A 19,536-nucleotide genomic window follows, 5' to 3' on the forward strand; every position below is an offset into this window, starting at 1 on the left:
AACACACAGTGAATGTATCCGTTTTTGTTTATTGCAATTTATTTCTTGCTGAAAAATAAATGCTATGTGGCTAAATGGCTCATGCGAGGTATAAAGATGGTGGCTTTTGAGATTTTGAGCAGGATGTGGAGTGTCTCATTCAACCTTTCTGATTGGTTGAAAATGGCCTTCATGTATGAACTACATCGCCGCCTACTGCTTTGGCATTGTACTACATGTATATAGTAGACGAGACAAAACGACGTCTAACTTAACTCTTACTTGCCTGCCAATACGCAGCGTTTTGAAAAGCGAATGAAACTAAACGAAAATGGCCCTAGTGTAACCGCAGCCTTAGAGTGTGATAACTCTGAAACCATCAGGTGAAGGCAAAGGAAGCCCTGTGGAGAAGCTGGTGCTGACGACCAGTGGAAGAATTCCTGTGACCTCACTTCCTATGTCTTTTGGGGGATTATAGATTCTACAGGATGTGTGGATGGATCTTATTGTGTTCAAATGTATATGTTTCAGCTTATATGAAGATTAAAGAATGAGGAACTATGGCTGAAAGGAAGACAGGAACCAGTGGAGAAGCAGATCCTGAGACGAAAGTGGGGATGGATAGGCCACACTTTGAGGAAACCGGCTACCAGTACTACACAACAGGCCCTGACTTGGAATCCCCAGGGGAAGCGGAAGAGAGGGCGGCCTAAGAACACTGAGGCAGAGCTCAAGAGATGAGGAACTACCTGGGGGGAGGCAGAAAGGACAGCCCAAAGCCGTGTTGGATGGAGAAAAGTCGTAGATGGCCTATGCTCCATTGGGAGCGATGGGCCTAAGTAAGTAAGTAAGTTATATGAAGATACATTGCGTTGCTCAGAAGGAAATAGATGAACACTCTTACGTCCTTGTTTGAGAATTACAGGCTAACCGTGTATGTGTATTCGATTATCGCTTATTGCATCGATGGCAGCTTTCAATTTCCACAGTTTGCTTTGGTTTGAGAACTAAGCTCCATAAAAAAGGATTAAGATTACTGCTTTGAATGAGTCATCATTTAAACTACAGATGGAGTTTATCGTTCAAAGGGGATTATAAATATTAAAGTATTTTTTTCTTTTTTTGTAGTAGTAGTACATGGTTTCACTCCAGCGCATCGCAAAAGTAACACGGCACGTGCAAACTCACTCAAAGGATTAGACAAACATGTACTACATACATCGCAAAGGCCTCTGTCGCGAAGGAAGTCCGTGTTTGAGTTGCCGTCAGAGTAATTTCCATTAAATAATGCATTGTTGTTAAAACAAACACGCCATCGCAGAGGAGTGGATGTGGTGGGAACGCAAAACCACACAGATCTCCTCTCCCTCCGCTTTGATATCGAACAGCCTCTCCGGAAACTTTGATCACATCGTCATTATGTGTGGGGTTGTATTGTCGAAAGGGAAAAACCGTGCTATGATTATACCAACTATCTATCCTTTTTATCTCTCTCTCTGTGACTTTGATGCTGGATTGTGACCTTGGATGTGGCGTCTGTGTTGTCGGATCTAAAACCGCATCTCTTTGTCCGTGTAATGAAAGTATAAGATGACGCCTGCTGAGCGGCGCTGTAACAGAAACAGAGGATCCTATACGGAATAGAAACCTCATACCTCACATCTGTTTGGAGGCAAATTACTGGCTGGGTCGATGACCAGTAAGCACATGGACGGATCAATATCTTCACTCTGAGGGAACAATCTTCACTTATAATGACAATGTATTGACTTTTTAATAACCACTCATGTTTCAGCAGTGCTAATCATTTTGCTTCCCATGAAAATGGATCCTTAACTCTCTCTCTCTCTCTCTCTCTCTCTCTCTCTGTCTGTGTACACAAATGCATCCATTTATAGGATTACGTTGAAGATGAGATGACTAATTGTCGGGATCTTCGCCATCAAATATTCCGCCAGCTCCTGATTTTGAAACAGCCCCAGACTCTTTTCATATACACGGCCGTAACATGAGCTTAAGTCTCGTAAACCGAGAGCCGATTGAAGGTGTATCGTGACCATCCGGGTCATATGAACCTTCACACTGTCTGGCAGGGGCCCTGCTGTTTAGAGGTAAAGTAGAGACACCAGAGTCACCCTGTTCTGACTGACTGCCCCCCATGAATAAATGATAGCTGTGTTGTGCACCAGGTCTGACCGGAATAGCAAGGCTGCTAACATGCCAACAGATTCATCCTTCTGTTCCATCAGAGAGAGGCAAAGTCCACTTGCACAATCAAAAGCTAATTCCACCATGAAAAGCATAAAGTACATAAGTACATGAAGCATATGGAAGGCATACAGGCAAAAAACTGTAATATGAGGTAACAAGCTCTGTGCTGATTATCCGCTAAATGCAGTCTGCATGACAGGCAGACACTCCAAACTATTATGTGCAATAAGTGAAAGCAAATGTCCCCAAGACTGCAATCTACTGGAGTCTCTACCTTACCTTAGCATGCGGTAAAGGAGAGCAGCAAGAGGCTCAGTGTTAAGTGTCTTATTAGTAGGGAACGACTACAGAGGCTGGCGAACCCGAGCCGTCACACCGAAGCCGTCATTAGAATAAGCATGAGAAGCTCTTGTCGTGGATGGAATCACATTTTAATCCCCGGCACATTATTACTGCGGCGAGGAAGGTCAGCACTCAGGCACATTTAAGCAGGAATAAACCCCCTTGAGAGCTTATGATAATGTCCCCCCTTCAATGGGAAATATATTGGTCATATTTTAGTTTAGAGCTTTTCGTAGAATACAGGGCGGCTAATGAAGAGTCTAATGTAATGCAGCTGTGCGCGGGGCCGCCATGGTAACCATGAATAATTCAGCCTACTTGTTCTTTGGTTGCCTGGTCTCAGGAGGTTCTGCCTATATTGTCCATTATGACAGCCCATATCCAGCCTTCAGTCTGCTGCTTCTCAGATGTGCGCAGAGCCCATTTGTTAGCCCTCTTGCCCCCCGGTAACCTTCAACCAGCCGGAGAGAATGATTGAGACTATATACCGTATATAAACATGAGAGCGAAAGACACAAGAGGAAAGAAAACGAGGAGACCCCACGTCCCACACTGGGGACTTGAAGGAGGCCTTCCATTTCATTACAAGTGCATATTACACCTGCCCACCGAGGCTACTGTTTGCATACAAATTATGACAATCGACTACATAACTCTGCTTTAAATGTGCTATAGGTAAACATTTTATGTAGAGTAATCATTAAAAATAAAAATAAAAATAAATTAAATAATAATAATAATACATCCACAGAGCTTTTAGGAAGGTGTGGATTAAAGTATGTTCCCCCCCCCAACAGATAATTGATTAATTAATTTATAATTTCCAAATTAATGTTGTTGTTTACATGTTGCAGGCATGTATCCCCTCCTTACTTCCATACTTCCCACATGGAATGCTCCTGATTGGATAAATGACATGCTGGTGCTCTTGTGCGACATCTAGTGGCTGAATGTTATCTATAGCACCTTTAATGTTTGGATCGAACATGTTCTTTCTTTTTGTTTTAAGTCAAATTGTATTCATGGTCATTTTAGTGGAACCTCTAATGGTCAAATCACATCCTGGTAAGTATATTATATATATAAAAAATGAAAATAAAAAGCAATATGGAGCCAGGTATAAAGGGAAATTAGCTCTGTGATTGTGTTTGGCCTGGAATGCAGTCAGTATTGAAGCAGCTAGTTGAGGAGGTGTTGATGCATTTGATCTAGTCATTAGGAGAGGCAGGCACACTCTGTGCCCTGGTACCTCAGCCATTTCAAATCAATGCTTGTGGCGGGTCTTAAATCAATGAGCGTGTTGCATCTCAGAGACTCATCAGTGGACAGCCCCCAGAGAGCCTGGATAGCAAGGAATAGAGAGAGAGAGAGAGAGAGAGAGAGAGAGAGAGAGAGAGAGAGAGAGAGAGAGGAGAGAGAGAGAGAGAGAGAGAGAGAGAGAGAGGAGAGAGAGAGAGAGTGGAGGGGGTTGCGGGCAGGGGCACTCTTCACTACTGACCTCCGTAATTACCCCGCGCTACTGCCTGAATCCGAATGTGATCCGATGAGATAATTGCCTATTGGAAAAACACCATGGAGCCAATCACGGCTCTCACAGTGGTCTCTCCACCCTGCCCACTGTAGAACCCCGTGTCACACTCCTGTCCCCTGTCTGAGTGCTCCAGTGGTCTCTCCACCCTGCCCACTGTAGAACCCGTGTCACACTCCTGTCCCCTGTCTGAGTGCTCCAGTGGTCTCTCCCCCTGCCCACTGTAGAACCCGTGTCACACTCCTGTCCCCTGTCTGAGCGCTCCGGTGCGTTAAGCCCTGATGCTTAGCAAGCGGGGTGAACTGAGACCGATGTTTGTGTTCCGGGCCATTCCGGCCCCCTGCCATTGTCCCAAGGGCAGGGCAGAGTAATCAGGACTCTGATAGCATCTCCTGGGTGGGGCGATCCAGAGGGCAGATATATTTATCTAGGTAATGAGAGCCCAAACGCCACAGCTCTGTGGGGCGGGCAGGGACGTGGCCGGGTCGGGTGTGCCCTGAGAGAGAGAGACGCGCCGGTGCCATGGCAGCAATGGTCCCTGTGCTGCTCATTAAACTTCCATCAGCGTGTGGTCACCGTGTCCTCCTGGCCAGGCCTCCAAAGTGCCAGTTATTAATTCATGAAAGCACACCGCACATGTGATTGAGTCTGGCGAGCGGTGAAGCAGCGAGGCAAGAGAGATGAGAGGTGGGGGGGGGGGGGGGGGGGGGGGGGTGAGCATCCGAACACCCAACCCTCCAACACCCCCCTCCCACGCTCTCCCTCTGGCGGTCTGCCCTTGGAAAAGAAAAGCACGGAGACAGAGACACGGATACACTATGTTGTGAAACATTAATAGCCACGGCTGCAGTTCGCCTACAGCGGGAGAGAAAAGGGCCACGCAGGTCACGGTGTGCATGTGTGTGCGTGTGCGCTTGCGTGTACACGTGTGTGTGCGTGTGTATAATGTGCGTGCATGCATAGCACTCGCGTTTGCTTTCCCATTTTATGAATATGGAGGTGTTAGCTAACTCGTGTATCACATGGAAGCCGTCTATGTGAGTAGATTATGTGTAATCGCCGTGTTTGTTTGCACGGATAGGACGCCAGTCGTACCTTTTATCTCCGCACCGCTCTCTGAAGCCTGTGTCGGGAGGGCCCGCCTTTAGAAAAAAGAAAAAGGGAGACAGTCAATTGGCCTGGATATGGATTGTTGCAATTGAATTTAAAACATTAGCTGGAGGATAATAAGGGTTGCTAGAGAAAACCTAGGAAATGCATTTGGTCGTTAGGGCACGGAGAGATGAGACTAATGGCGTGCGGGGGAGGGGCGCGGGTGGAGGCAAAAGGAGAAACGATGAGAACAATTTGAAAGATGAATGGTTTTTTTCAGCGAGAGGGAGGGAGGGGGAGAGAGAGACAGCGATAGGGAACGGGGGAGAGAGAGAGCAGCGCTACATGATTTCAAATTAACCATCATTGTAGGCTGTGACATGTATTGTGTCTCGTGGGGCTTAGAATCTTGAGCTCATTTTCCTGGAGAAGAGGGGAGTAGTAGGAGGCCAGCGACGCAGGGTGAATGCGTACGGCTGGCTTGAGCTCCTCATCTCACGGCCAATTATAACTCCTCTCCTCCCAGATCCTTCCCCTGCTCTCCGAGGCAAATCTCACCATGCGAGGCTTATTGTTCCCCTCACTCAATGTCCAATTAACAGCGTGTCTCTCTCTCTCTCTCTCTCTCTCTCTCTCTCTCTCTCTCTCTCTCTCTCTCTCTCTCTGTCTCTCCTTCCCAACCGCCGTTGTAGGAAAGAAATGTTCTGTAACGTTACTCTATAATATGGATTATAGAGTACTAAAAGTGTAATGGAGCTCTATGGAGAAACCATGGCACTCTCCTGACTAAAAGTATAATGGAGCTCTATGGAGAAACCATGGCACTCTCCTGACTAAAAGTATAATGGAGCTCTATGGAGAAACCATGGCACTCCGCTGACTAAAAGTATAATGGAGCTCTATGGAGAAACCATGGCACTCCTGACTAAAAATATAATGGAGCTCTATGGAGAAACCATGGCACTCTCCTGACTAAAAGTATAATGGAGCTCTATGGAGAAACCATGGCACTCTCCTGACTAAAAGTATAATGGAGCTCTATGGAGAAACCATGGCACTCTCCTGACTAAAAATATAATGGAGCTCTATGGAGAAACCATGCTACTCCCCTGACTAAAAATATAATGGAGCTCTATGGAGAAACCATGCTACTCCCCTGACTAAAAGTATAATGGAGCTCTATGGAGAAATCATGCTACTCCCCTGACTAAATGTAGTTTAAAACGAAAACGACTGGATGCTATTTTGCCAAATCAGCATGGCTGTGAGAGTCTTTCACCTTTTACATATCTAGCTTTGGCATGGATTGATTGTTTAGATCGCTAGCATGGCTAACAAATTATATATTATATTGATACAGATATATTGTAGTCTGCCCCATTGTGCTGAACAGGATTTATGTTCCTTTTTGCCTCCTTGATGCGTGCGCACAGAGTCTGACGTGCACGAGAAAACCGTCTATACCGTACGTCTAACTATATCTGCCAAGCCTTGACAGTTATAGAATAGCAATAGAAGCAAATCTGAACACAGTGCTGTTGAAATGGAATCCCAGTTATAGACATATCAGAAACGTGTACCGCGGCACCTCATCTCTGTCTTACTGAAGAATCAGACCTTGGAAAGTGAGCTACACTCAGCTATTATCAACATGGCGATTCTCTAGTTATATTATCTACACCAGCTCATCTCTCACTTGGCACTGTGAGGGACTGTAGGTTAGGCAGCAGATGAAATTGACCCCGTTCTACGCTATGAGGAAGACAACAAAGGCTCTCAGTCTGTCAAGCGCGCATGGCTGCTCATGCAGAAAGTAGAGAATGGCAGCTAGCTGAGAGAGAGAGAGCAGCTCACTACACTGTAAACTGATGTTTTCCATCACGTGTTGTGATAAATAGTGTAATAATGTAGCGACCCTGCCTGCTTTCATCGGTGTGTAATTAATGTGAGAGTCCTCTCGTGTTATTCGTCGCAGCAAGGTGCGGTGTTCATGATGTCGTTAGGCCCCCATGCAGTGTTGTTATCACAGGAGGCATGGGAAATGCAAAAAATGCAAAGATTACGATAAAGAATTATATTTATCTGGTATGAAATAAGAAATTGTTTCATTTTAAAGGGACATACCAACATGGGAAATGCGCTTACTGTCTTCTCCAGAGTCAGACAAGAAGATAGATACCAATGTCCTCTCAATGTTCAGTAGAAAGCTATCCGGCCACAAGCTAGCCTAGCTTAGCACAAATTTATTAATTAAATTCAATCTTTACAATCACTCTTATTTACAATGATGTCAAGAGGTACAATACATATGAATGGGAGTGGATATGTGGTCTGTATCCGCTTCCATTAATTTGTACTAAGCTAGGCTAGCTTGCAGCCTGATAGCTTTCTACTGGACGCACAGAGAGGAAATTGGTATCTATCTTCTTGCCTGACTCTGGAGGTAAACACATTTCCCCCCAAAAAGCGAGAGTAAGATCTTGATTGTGTGAAGACTACCTAAAGTTTTCCCAATATATACTCTTTGCCTATATTAACAATTACATACTTTTAAAGAGCACATGTTTTTCCACACTTAAGCAATAACCATGCAATTATCAAGACAGGATAAGCATCCTGCTTTCACAACACATGAAACTGTCACTGTGAGGTCACAACCGTGGCTTCAGAGGCCCCCATCTTCTCCCCCATCGTTGAAAGTCGTCCATTATCTGTGGTTCCATCTGGTCGCCACATATCTCTGCATCTCCATCAACCTCTTTCACAACAACTTCAGCCTCCTGCTCTCTTGAACTATACAGGATAGAGTTCTCACTAACCTCACTGTGCCTTTAACACATCCTTTTTTAAAACATCCATTGCTTCCTGTTCCGGAGAGGACGCCACATCCGATATTTCACGTTCCACGACAACACGCACACATGGTGAAATATTGGGGGTCAGAGATCAATAACATGATGAAATACAGGTGTATAAACAAAATAATAAATTGCTTCAAAAACAACAACAATAACAACAACAAGAATTACATTGTGTGGCCCTATTTAAACCATAAACAGCATAGACGGTTTATGCCAGGGGCCGGCTATGTGCTGTTCTATTGGGCAAGCGTGTACGTGTTGCCCTTTCAGAAGCCCAGTCAGACATGACAGGCGGGCGGCGTGGAGGCCAGATCCTGCTGTCTAAGTTCACGTCCTGCCTGTGGTGTTATTTGGCCTAGTCAGACCCAGAAGAGCTGCTCCCGCCGAGGCCCCGGCAAGCAAACAAAGGTCCGCTCTGCTCCCTGCACCACCTGACTGGTGAGTAATAGGCACAGTCATCATTAGCAGGCATCAGACAGAGGGGACGTTTGTTTGCAGCAGCCTGGGCGTACGTCTGTCTCAGTCAGCACACTGTTGACCTGACTGTCCTGAAGCAGCCTGGAGGCTGCAGACTCAGACACACGCCATGAATATACACACATACATAGAGCGTAAAAGATACATATACACACATACATAGAGCGTAAAAAGATACATATACACACATTCATAGAGCGTAAAAGATACATATACACACATACATAGAGCGTAAAAGATACATATACACACATACATAGAGCGTAAAAAGATACATATACACACATACATAGAGCGTAAAAGATACATATACACACATACATAGAGCGTAAAATATACATATACACACATTAGGGGTGTAAAGGTACATGTATCCGTACCGAACCGAACCGTTTAGGGATGCTCGATATTGGCCTTTTTACCGATACCGATATACCGATATTGTCCAACTCTTAATTTCTGATACCGATATCAACCGATACCGATATATGCAGGGTCCCCCCCCCCCCCCAAAAAACTGAATAATTTCAGGTAATTAACATTACATATCTCTTGTTGTGGAATTAACACAACATTATGCATACTTTTGACAATAAATAAAATCAGAATTTGTTCTTACTTGCTTGCCTGGGTAAATAAAGGTTATAGAAAAAATTTGAAAACCGATACCGATATTTTCCGATATCACATTTTAATGCCAATATCGGCCGATAATATCGGTAGGCCGATAATATCGGACATCCCTAGTTTCAGTGTGTACCGTGCCGTACGCGTCCGCGTGGCTGTAGTGTGTACCGAACGAATACAACGGTATGTTAACCGCCCACCGAGGGCTGTTTTTTTCACAATCTAATATAATTATTATAATTTTTTCTTTTCTTTACAAGTCGATTATTAATTTCAATATAGAATATTGGTTGACAGCCGGGCGGCTGGGTGGCACAGCGGACATTGCGCTCGTCACCAATGCAAGAGACACCGGGTTCGACTCCGGCTGTCGGCGTTTCCTCCAGCTTGGGCCGGCCGTCATACTAACTCAATTGGCAGAGTTAGCGGGTGGAAGTCGATGGGTGGTAATCTGGACGTTGTGGACTGCGACTCCTACAGGTCGGTTGGGGGACGCCTGCACAGCAGAGACAGGAAAATGGCGGGGGTAGTGTGAGCCTCCCACACGTTGCACCTCGCCGAACCTTACTCCCACACCTCACCTCGTCCGCGCTGGCAGGTGAAAAGATGTGACAGGCTGCCTCCACATGTATCGGAGGTATAAATATACACACATACATAGACCGTAAAAGATGTATACACACATACATAGACCGTACAAGATAAATAAACACACACAGTAAAAGATACATATACACACATACATATAAAAGATACATATACACACATACATAGACCATAAAAGATACATATACACACATACATAGACCATAAAAAATACATATATACACGTACATAGATTGTACAAAATAAATATACACACGTACATCGACTGTAAGAAATACCTATAAAAAATACCTATACAAACAAACAGTACATACAACATAAATATACACACATACATAGACTGTAAAATATACATATACACACATACATAGACCGTAAAGAAATAAATAATAAAAACATAATAAAAAACGTAAAGAAATACATATAAGATAAATATACACACATACAGTTACAGTACATACTGCAGTGTAGACTATAAAAGATAAATATACACACATACATAGACCATAATAAATACATATACACACAAATATAGACTGTATGTATATGTATGTATGGATGGATGTATACACATACTATATTGGGTCTAGATATGTGTTGGGTCTGCCTGACAATCACATCAGAAGCAGCAAAAACAGGAGACCTTTTAATATGCTAACCTTTGCTGCCAGGAGAATGTCTAATATACTGAATCACTCCCATCAATTTGTCTTGACATGAACTTATAACGTACCTGTTATCAAATGAGTCCTTGTCTGTGTCTTGCAAAAAACAATGCAGATTTTTTGGCACACAACAGTTCTGCACACATTAATTCAGTTTGACAGTTATTGAGAGAATATGGCCACCAGTGATGTCATTGGGGACATTGAATCCCTGTGTTGTGTTAATTACAGCTCAATGAAGTGATAAGGTAGCAGTCTCTATAAGACATGGTATTACTATTTTTTCATCTATAATTTCATGGTGCTGTAATTAACACAACACATGGATTCAATGTCCCAGATGACATCACTGGTGGCCATATTCAAACTAATTTACTCTCTATAACTGTCAAACTAAATGAATGTGTGCAAAACTGTTAATGTGTGAGATTATGTGCAAAATAAATCAGCTTTGTTTTTGGTGAAGTGCTCCTTTAAAATCATACGGTTGTGGAAATAGATTTAGTAGTGCAAGGGCTCCACTGATATTTTGTCTTGTATGGGTCTCTGGGTTTCTTTATTATTTGTCATACAGAAATACAGAATACTTTGCATGAAATGTTTCTTTCTGTTTCGCTCCTCGAGAGTGTGCTAGATAATAATAAGATAGTATAAATAAGTATAATAAGTAAAAAAAATAGAAAGTCAAGAAGTCAAGTAAACACAAGTGTAAACAACAATTGTTCAGTATACCTCTATATATAGTATGTACATCTGGTACAAAATGGTGATGTATAGCTTAGCTTGTGGTGCCACCGTTGTGGTGGTGAGGTGCAATAAGGAATGAGATATGTGCAATTCCCTTACCAATAATATAAATATAAAGTGTAAAGTGTAAAGTGGGTGCTACAGTGGGTGCTATGTGTTGTTTATTTAAAGTGAGTGTGCTGTGGGTGTGTTGCTGGCCTGTTATTGTTCATTGTTCAATCATTGTTCATTGAGCAATCATTGTTCATTGAGCATCCTGATGGCCTGGGGATAGAAGCTCCTTCTGAGTCTCTCTGTGCTTGCCATGAGACTCTGATATCGCTTGCCTGATTACTAGTTACTAACGATCCCGCTCTTCCCCATTATCTCGTAAGGCTCAGAGCGGGACGCGATGCAAATACGATATATAACGATAGGTTATGTAGATAACCTAGTTATATTAGTATTGGCTGAGCGTCCCGCTCTGAGCCTTACGAGATACTCCTATCTCCTGTGATACTTAATGTATCTCCCACGAATAAAAACACATGCACCCCACCTGTATGGGGCCCCGCCCCTTATGGTGGCACCACCCATATAACCATGACTCTGGTCATGAAACACCCTTCCTCGCCAAAACCCGTCCCAGGAAAAGATCCCTCAAGAGGGAACTCAGGGCCGCGCAGAGCGGGACGCTCAGCCAATACTAATATAACTAGGTTATCTACATAACCTATCGTTATATATCGTATTTGCATCGTGTCCCGCTCTGAGCCTTACGAGATAATGGGGAAGAGCGGGCGCGAGACCCGACAGATGTACCCCCTGAGGACCCGTAAGCCCACATCAAGGGGTGTGGGGAGCCCTGTCACCCCATCCTCCCTAATGAAGGGGGGGCGCAGTCAACTCCACCTGAATGCGAACAAGAGGGAAACTAGAACCCCTTGAACACACCGTACAGGCGGAACCACGTGTGACTCAACACACTGTGGCCCATACCCATACACTCCTGCTACCCGACCAAAGGACGGGAAGCAGGGAAGGCCACAGACCCCAGAACCGCCTGGGAGACAGAACCCCCGGTCATGTCCATGAGGAAAAACCTTACAAAGGAGCCCGGGGAGGACCATGAAGCTGCAGCACAGATGGCCTCCACCGAGGCCCCACCCAGGAGAGCGGCAGAGGCAGCCACCCCACGAGTGGAGTGCGCCCTGACGCCCCCAGGGGGATCCTGCCCAGCCAACGTGTAGCAGAGGGTAACACCCTCGCACAACCAATGGGACAGGCGCTGCTCCGACAGTGCCTTACCAGCACGAGCCCCACCGTAACAGACAAAAAGCTGGTCGGTAACCCTGAAATCCTGAGTACGGCTGAGGTAAATCCCCAAGCACGGACTGGACATGACAGGTGAAGGCCTGCAACTAACTCACTAGTGTGAGGAGGAGGACGAAACGCCTGAACCACAATATCCCGGGAGCGGAAGGAACTCCGGATATTCTTAGGCACGAAAGCAGGATTAGGTCGCAGAGTGACACCGCAATCGGCCCGAAAAGACAGGCACTCTGGACGTACCGAGAGAGCACAGAGCTCACCTACGCGTTTAGCGGAAGTGACAGCCAGAAGGAACGCGGTCTTGAAGGACAGCTGTCCCAACGGCGCCTGCTCGAGCGGCTCAAACGGGGCCAAGGACAACCGACCGAAGACCAATTGAAGATCCCAAGTCGGAGCCAAGGAGCGTTGCACCGGCTTAACGCGTCGAGCGCCAAGCAGGAAACGCTTCACAAGAGGGTGGCTGAACAAGACATCCCCTCAAACCCCTCATGATAGGAGGATATAGCTGCTGCATATACCCTCACCGTCGAAGCCGACAGTCTATCAAGGAGAGACTGGAGGTAACCAAGGACAGCATCCAAGGGGCAGGAGACTGAGTCCCGGCCCCCCGCCTTACACCACACTTGGAACATACGTCATCTGCCCGCGTAAGCGCGACAGTGGAGGGAGCATGCGCATTCCAGATGGTAACACCATCAGGATCAAGAACCTGCGCCCCTCAACGTACCCGTCCCAACAACTGACCTAACAGATGTATGGGGAAGAATCCCTGGCGGCACGGCATCGGTCCCAGACCTGCCTGGCCATGTCCAGACGCAATCCTCACCCGTCAGGATGAGGGCCGCCCCGCGACAGTACACCTGCACCCACATTCTCCCTGCCGGGGATGTGGGGAGCCCTCAGGCCGCGCAGATGGAGGACGCCCATAGCCAGCCGCCCGCCGCCTGGTGCAGACAGGGGGAGCGCACTCCTCCCTGTCTGTCGATACACGACACTGACGTCGTATCGTCCGTCCTGATCAACACCATTTGTGGACCAGAAGGACCGCTTTCAACACCAACACATTGAAGGTAGCGCAGACCGGGCAGCATGGTTTGCCAGCTGCCCCCTACTGCGTTGGCCCGACGCATCACCAGCGAGGGAGGCGTTGGTGAAAACGCGACGTGAGACAGCGCCGTAACCGTCCTAGGACGGAACCTCCCGAGCGTGTTGACAACACGCTCTGAGATGGATGCCCATAGCCCTCCAACCGTTGACTGGGAAGAGGAATACTCTACATCCAGTCTACAGCAACCCCAGGCTGGTAGAGACCTGCCTGGTATGAGACCTGACGATCCACCTTGACCGCGAAGGACCAGAACGTCATCAGGGCAGAACACTCCGTAACCCCGGACGACGCAGAGGCCCCAGTGCGGCCTCCACACTCTTAGTGAAGATGCGGGGAGCCAGAGAAAACCGAACGGCAGCCTCTGGTACTCATACGCTAACCCTGCAAAGGAAGCGTAGGTAAGCCCTAGGATGGAAGATCGGGGATGCGCATACGCATCCTACAGGTCTATGGAGGAGAACCAGACCCCCACCTGACAGTGTTCAACAGGTAGGAGACAATCCAAAAAATGCTGAACCTTCCCATGGGACAGGTCCAGCCTGGGTCTTACACCCCTCCCTCCCGACTTCTCGGGCTGAGAACACCGGGAGGAGAACGCCACGACGATGGCTTGCTTCGTCCACAGAGATTGGATCTCGTTGACCAGAGCTGTCCCTGCTGGAGACCCCGACAACAGGGTCTGTACCAAACCTGAAAACGGGTGGGGTTGTGTAAACACAAGTCCCCGCCTCACCGTTCTCTCCATCTACCTCGACATATGGTACTGCCGTAGTCATATGTGACGACACTCCCAACGCACCCGCCGTCACGTGGCGCAGGTCCGCCAGGAACTGTAGATAGTTGGCCCGGTCCCCCCGCTGTGCGTAGACAACCCCGAACCGTGCGAGGAGCGCGTTCCGTGTCGGAACACCTGACCCTGACACACCCACGAGGCAACCGCACCCAAGGGGGAACCCCGACAGAAAGGGCCGATCTGATACGGGGGGCTTCCGATGAAAAAAGCCCCCCCACTGAACACCCCTCCAGAACATGCTGAAGGAGTTGTTCTGCAGCCGGACATGCAAGGTGTAAGGCCCCCATGGGTTCCTACACACCGTAGCCCTGCAGTGATATTACTACCACCCCAAACCATGTGAGCTGCGACCACTTGCCAATATTTCAGGAGTGGGAGGCACCAACATGATACCTGGCCTGGCGAAGGCGAGGCCGGGGAAGCCCGCACTGTGTGCCTCAAAAGGTTTCGAGCCCCCCTGCTGACAACACTTAAGTTGACAGACATAACACCAGGCTCAACCAACACAGTTCAAGGTGTGGGAGCCGCTTGACAGCACAACATTCTCACGGACAGACCCAGGCTCAGCCATCAACTGGGTGTCAGCCCCTGTCCCCATGAGAAGCGAAAAGGGGGGCCGCCCACGCATCAACGAAGGCACGCGGCCCGCAGCCAAAGGAAACAATCAGAGCCCACTTCTTCCGCTGGTGTTGGGGAAGGGAGTGATCGGAGAGCGGGCTGCTCGCGGCAGGACGGTGACGGCTTGTTTGTTCAAGCCGAACCCATCCTACATGGCCGATCCCTCGGCCGCCAAGGCTGTCGGCCTTGTGGACACCTGTCGAATCAACGCCCAGGATACCTCTGGCGGGGGAAAAACATGGCCGCCTGTCGAGGGCCCCGTCATCGCCGCTGACGAGGCCGTGCTCTCTCTTCTTCTGGCTGCGCGGTGTGAGGCGGTGTAGGGCCTAGGACAATACCGCCCGCGCTCCAGCAGAAGACCAAAATCCCCTGCGGAGAGGGGAACCCTGAGCGGTTATAGCTTGCGGCTGGGTCAAAGCTAATAACGTCAACAACCTTGCGCGATGTGTCGACGTCGGCTGGCCCTCAAGGCCCCTCCACCAGACACCATTTTTTTTATAGAAAAAACAGCAATTCGAACACAGTTCTAATCGTTGCCAATTCCATACCGTGGCGGTACAAGCCTTAACAGCCCACCAGCCACTCGCCAGGCCGACCCACCCATGGTGTCGGCCGGGCGGGGCATTGTTTCAATATATCAAAAACAAAGGACTGACGTTAACATGGAGCACCAGTGGTGATTGCAAACAGCACCCTCCACTGTGGTGTGCACCATGAAAGGGTTAAATGAATAAAAGAGCTAAACCACAAAAAACTGTAGAATGAGCAAACCCATACACACAAAGTTTAAGGGGAGACGGACCAGACCCGTCTTCATTCAAAATATTCACAACAGAACACCAGCCCTAGTTTAGCCCATTTACCAAAAAAGGTAAACAAAGCCCCCCCCCCGCACTACTCCCCCAGTATACCGATTGACCGTCAGTATGAATGGTTTGAGAGGAGAGAAAGCTGTAGCAAGACAGACCTTCTCATAGCAGAGTGACAAAACGAAACAATAGCCCCCTACACAGGGCCACCCCAGGAGGTGGGGGCCTCGCGTCTAAAAACGCACAGGGCCTCACATTTCTCCCAGGCGGCCCTGCCCTTATACTACTGCAGCCTAACGCCAGGCAATGTGGGACCCAAGACAACAATTGCCTGTGCACAGACATGCTTGCAGACATGCTTGCAGACATGTTTACCATGTCGGCTGGACCCATAGCCCCACTACCCGACGCCAACCCAGCTGGGAACACCGTTCAACAAACCCCGCCGGAACACAAGGTAAAATACCTGGCTAGGAACCTAGCCACGACCTACCCCGTTGTCAACCCATTTACCCGAAAAAGGTAAATAGAACTCAAAAAACCCCACAACAGCTACCGACTGACCTTCATTGATGAACCGGGCAAGAGGCGGGAGAGTGACAACATCTCACGGCGGAGACATTAAAACAGCATAGCAATTAGCAGTAGTAATAGCATGCGGCAGTAGCGATAGCATGTAGCATAGCTCTAGATGTTTTAGCAGCACGCCCAAGACAGCTTGGAAACCGTTCCCTGCAGAGAACGAAACCATCCTGCCCCCGGCGCCAACACACAACATGGTTGTGTTAACAAAACAAACCAGCATTACTAACACTAATACCCATGCCTGAAGACACAGGGCCTACCTGAGTACAAGCTGGCCCGACAGCCAGCCTTGTACAGCTGAACCTCGATGTGCAGTCATCAAACGAGGAACATCAACACAGGCCCGTCGTGTCGCCGAAAACATGCGTCGAAGATGCCAGGGGCCAGCAACCTCCGGTAAGCTTCCAACATTATTAATCTTCCTTAATCTTTTCATTCCGCTAGTCTCGTATGGTGCACGCATCCAATACGCTGGGACGAAAATAGAGGAAGGGTGTTTCATGACCAGAGTCATGGTTATATGGGTGGTGCCACCATAAGGGGCGGGGCCCCATACAGGTGGGGTGCATGTGTTTTTATTCGTGGGAGATACATTAAGTATCACAGGAGATAGGAGTATCTCGTAAGGCTCAGAGCGGGACGCGATGCAAATACGATATATAACCATATTCCATAATTTTATTATGTGCTGTGTCCATCCTCCCTGCCTGTGTCGTGTTGTTTAGAATGTCAAAAGAAATTTTTAAATAAAAAATAAAAAAACGCACACACGACAAAGAGCTGACTCCTCCTCTGTGTGACCCCCCCCCCCCCCCCCCCCCCCCCACACACACACACACACACAGACACACACACACTCCTCTCTCCCTATTCCCCTCTGGGGAACTCTTTCTCTCCTAACCTTCAGAGTGAAAAGCATATTAGCTGACATTTACAGCAGCTCGGAGCTGGGCATGCTCTCTCCGCCTGGCGAAGTAGAGATTTATCACAGCCAAATGTGTGCCACCTGTCTGACCGGCTCTGCCATCGGGGCCACTGCCCAGGAGAACCCATTAGTGGACCACTCTGCCACTATGTACGCACTGGAGGACTCCATTAACGTGCGCTGGGCTACCGGTCCACTTGTTGTTAGCAGAAAGCAACACTGGCCCCTTTGTAATGGTATTGGCTGGAGTGTGACACAGGTAATACTATACTATAGCTTCATTGTGAATTTCTATAATTTCTGAGATGCACCCTTCAACAATTCAGTCTCAATTTAATTGACTCTGATGTTTCTGACGATCAAACTTTTATAGAGATATCCGTGATACTATTTTGAGCTGGGGTATCTACAAGTCTCCTGGTACACCAGAAAGGCATCTATTCTGCATGCTTTGAAAATATGTTGGCAGTGTAGCCGTGTGGTCTGTAGGGGGCGCTGTGAGGAGGCGGTCCCACGGGGAGCCAGATGGCAGTGACCATGGCGTTGCTAGGCCCATGCTGCCGCTGCACATTCACCGTAGGACCAGATCTCAACACCTCGCCCCCTTCGATTAATCAAGCCGGCCCAGGTTATTTAAGGCCCCCGATTAATCATGCAGGACAAACGCGAGGTGATAGATTAAGGTTAAAGGAAAGTTTGGGGATTTGAAGAGTAAAGGGTTTGTTTAAAGGCAGCGTGGCTCTGTTCTCAGCGGTCTGCCCTGTCCTAAAGCAGAAAGGTTTAGTGGGTGAGATCGTTCCTTCGTTCGACGCTTGGAAGTGGAACCGATGGAACTTGTGATGGCGGTAAAGCGCTCTCCTCTCCGGTCCCACAGTGATCTGTGATGGCGGTAAAGAGTCTCCTCCCATGGGCGGCTGGGTGGCGCAGCGGACATTGCGCTCGTCACCAACGCAAGAGACACCGGTATCGAATCTGGCTGTCAGCGACTCAGCATTGCCTCCGGCTTGGGCCGGCCGTCATACTGACTCAATTGGCAGAGCCAGCGGGAGGGGAGTCGATGGGTGGTAGTCTGATCATTGTAAACAGCAACTCCTACAGGTCGGTCAGGGCGCCTGCACAGCAAAGACAGGAAAATGGTGGGGGCAGTGTGAGCCTCCCACACGTTACACCTCGCCAATGAGAGTCCGCGCTGGCAGGTGAAAAGATGTGACTGGCTGCCTCCACATGTATCGGAGGGGACATGTGATGGGCTTCTATCCTCCCTACGACTGGCCAGTGGGGGGCACATGCGAGCAACGATCAGGACAGGAGGGAGAATTGGCACGAGAAGTAAATTGGGATGGGAGAAAAATCACAGAAAAAAGGAGGAGAAAAAGTAGATAAAAAAAAAATAGTCTCCTCTCCGGTCCCACAGTGATCTGTGACACGGTGCGTTGCAACTCTACCAAATCGCTTCGCTGATACCGTGTCTCTCAGACTCGATGAGGTCACCGACCACAAGGCTGAGGATCTGAGGCAGATTCATTCTAGGATTACCAGCCAGTGAGTGGATTTGCACCTCTCTGCTCTCTCGTCTCACCTCCCGTCTAAACAAATTGGTAATGATAGGTGCTAATTGAGGGTGAGAGCTTTAAGAATTCATTATTGGACAAATCATTACAAATTTCCCCATGATTATCTTTTTCCATCAGAGGTGATGCCATATGAGTGTTAATTCATTCTGATGAGGGAGTGGGGGGCTGGAGGGATGAGGGGGGGGGGGGGCAGTGATTTTGAGTACCGTTCTCCAGGGCTCTTCACTGGTAATTTAACTGCTGTATGAGAGAGCACATTGCATAATCAACACCCCAACAATCACAGTCACAGAAGAGTGTGCGTGGGTGGATGGGGGTGGGGGCTGGTGGGGCTTCTCCAGCACTGCAGAACAGATGACACAATATCTGTACAGGGAGCCATCAAAATGAGATCTCAATCCCATGCTACCTGCTTGTGTGTGTGTGTGTGTGTGTGTGTGTGTGTGTGTGTGTGTGTGTGTGTGTGTGTGTGTGTGTGTGTGTGTGTGTGTGTGTGTGTGTGTGTGTGTGTGTGTGTGTGTGTGTGTATGCCATATGTGTGTGTGTGTGTGTGTGCACGCGTGTGTGTGTGTGTGCGTGCATGTGTGCGTACATGTGCATGTGCGTGTGTGTGTGTGTGTGTGTGTGTGTGTGTGAGAGTGAGGGATGGATAACGACAAAAGATGGAGATGACCAGAT

Source organism: Notolepis coatsorum (genome assembly GCF_963971535.1).
Source record: "Notolepis coatsorum genome assembly, chromosome: 18".
NCBI classification, from domain to species: Eukaryota; Metazoa; Chordata; class Actinopteri; order Aulopiformes; family Paralepididae; genus Notolepis; species Notolepis coatsorum.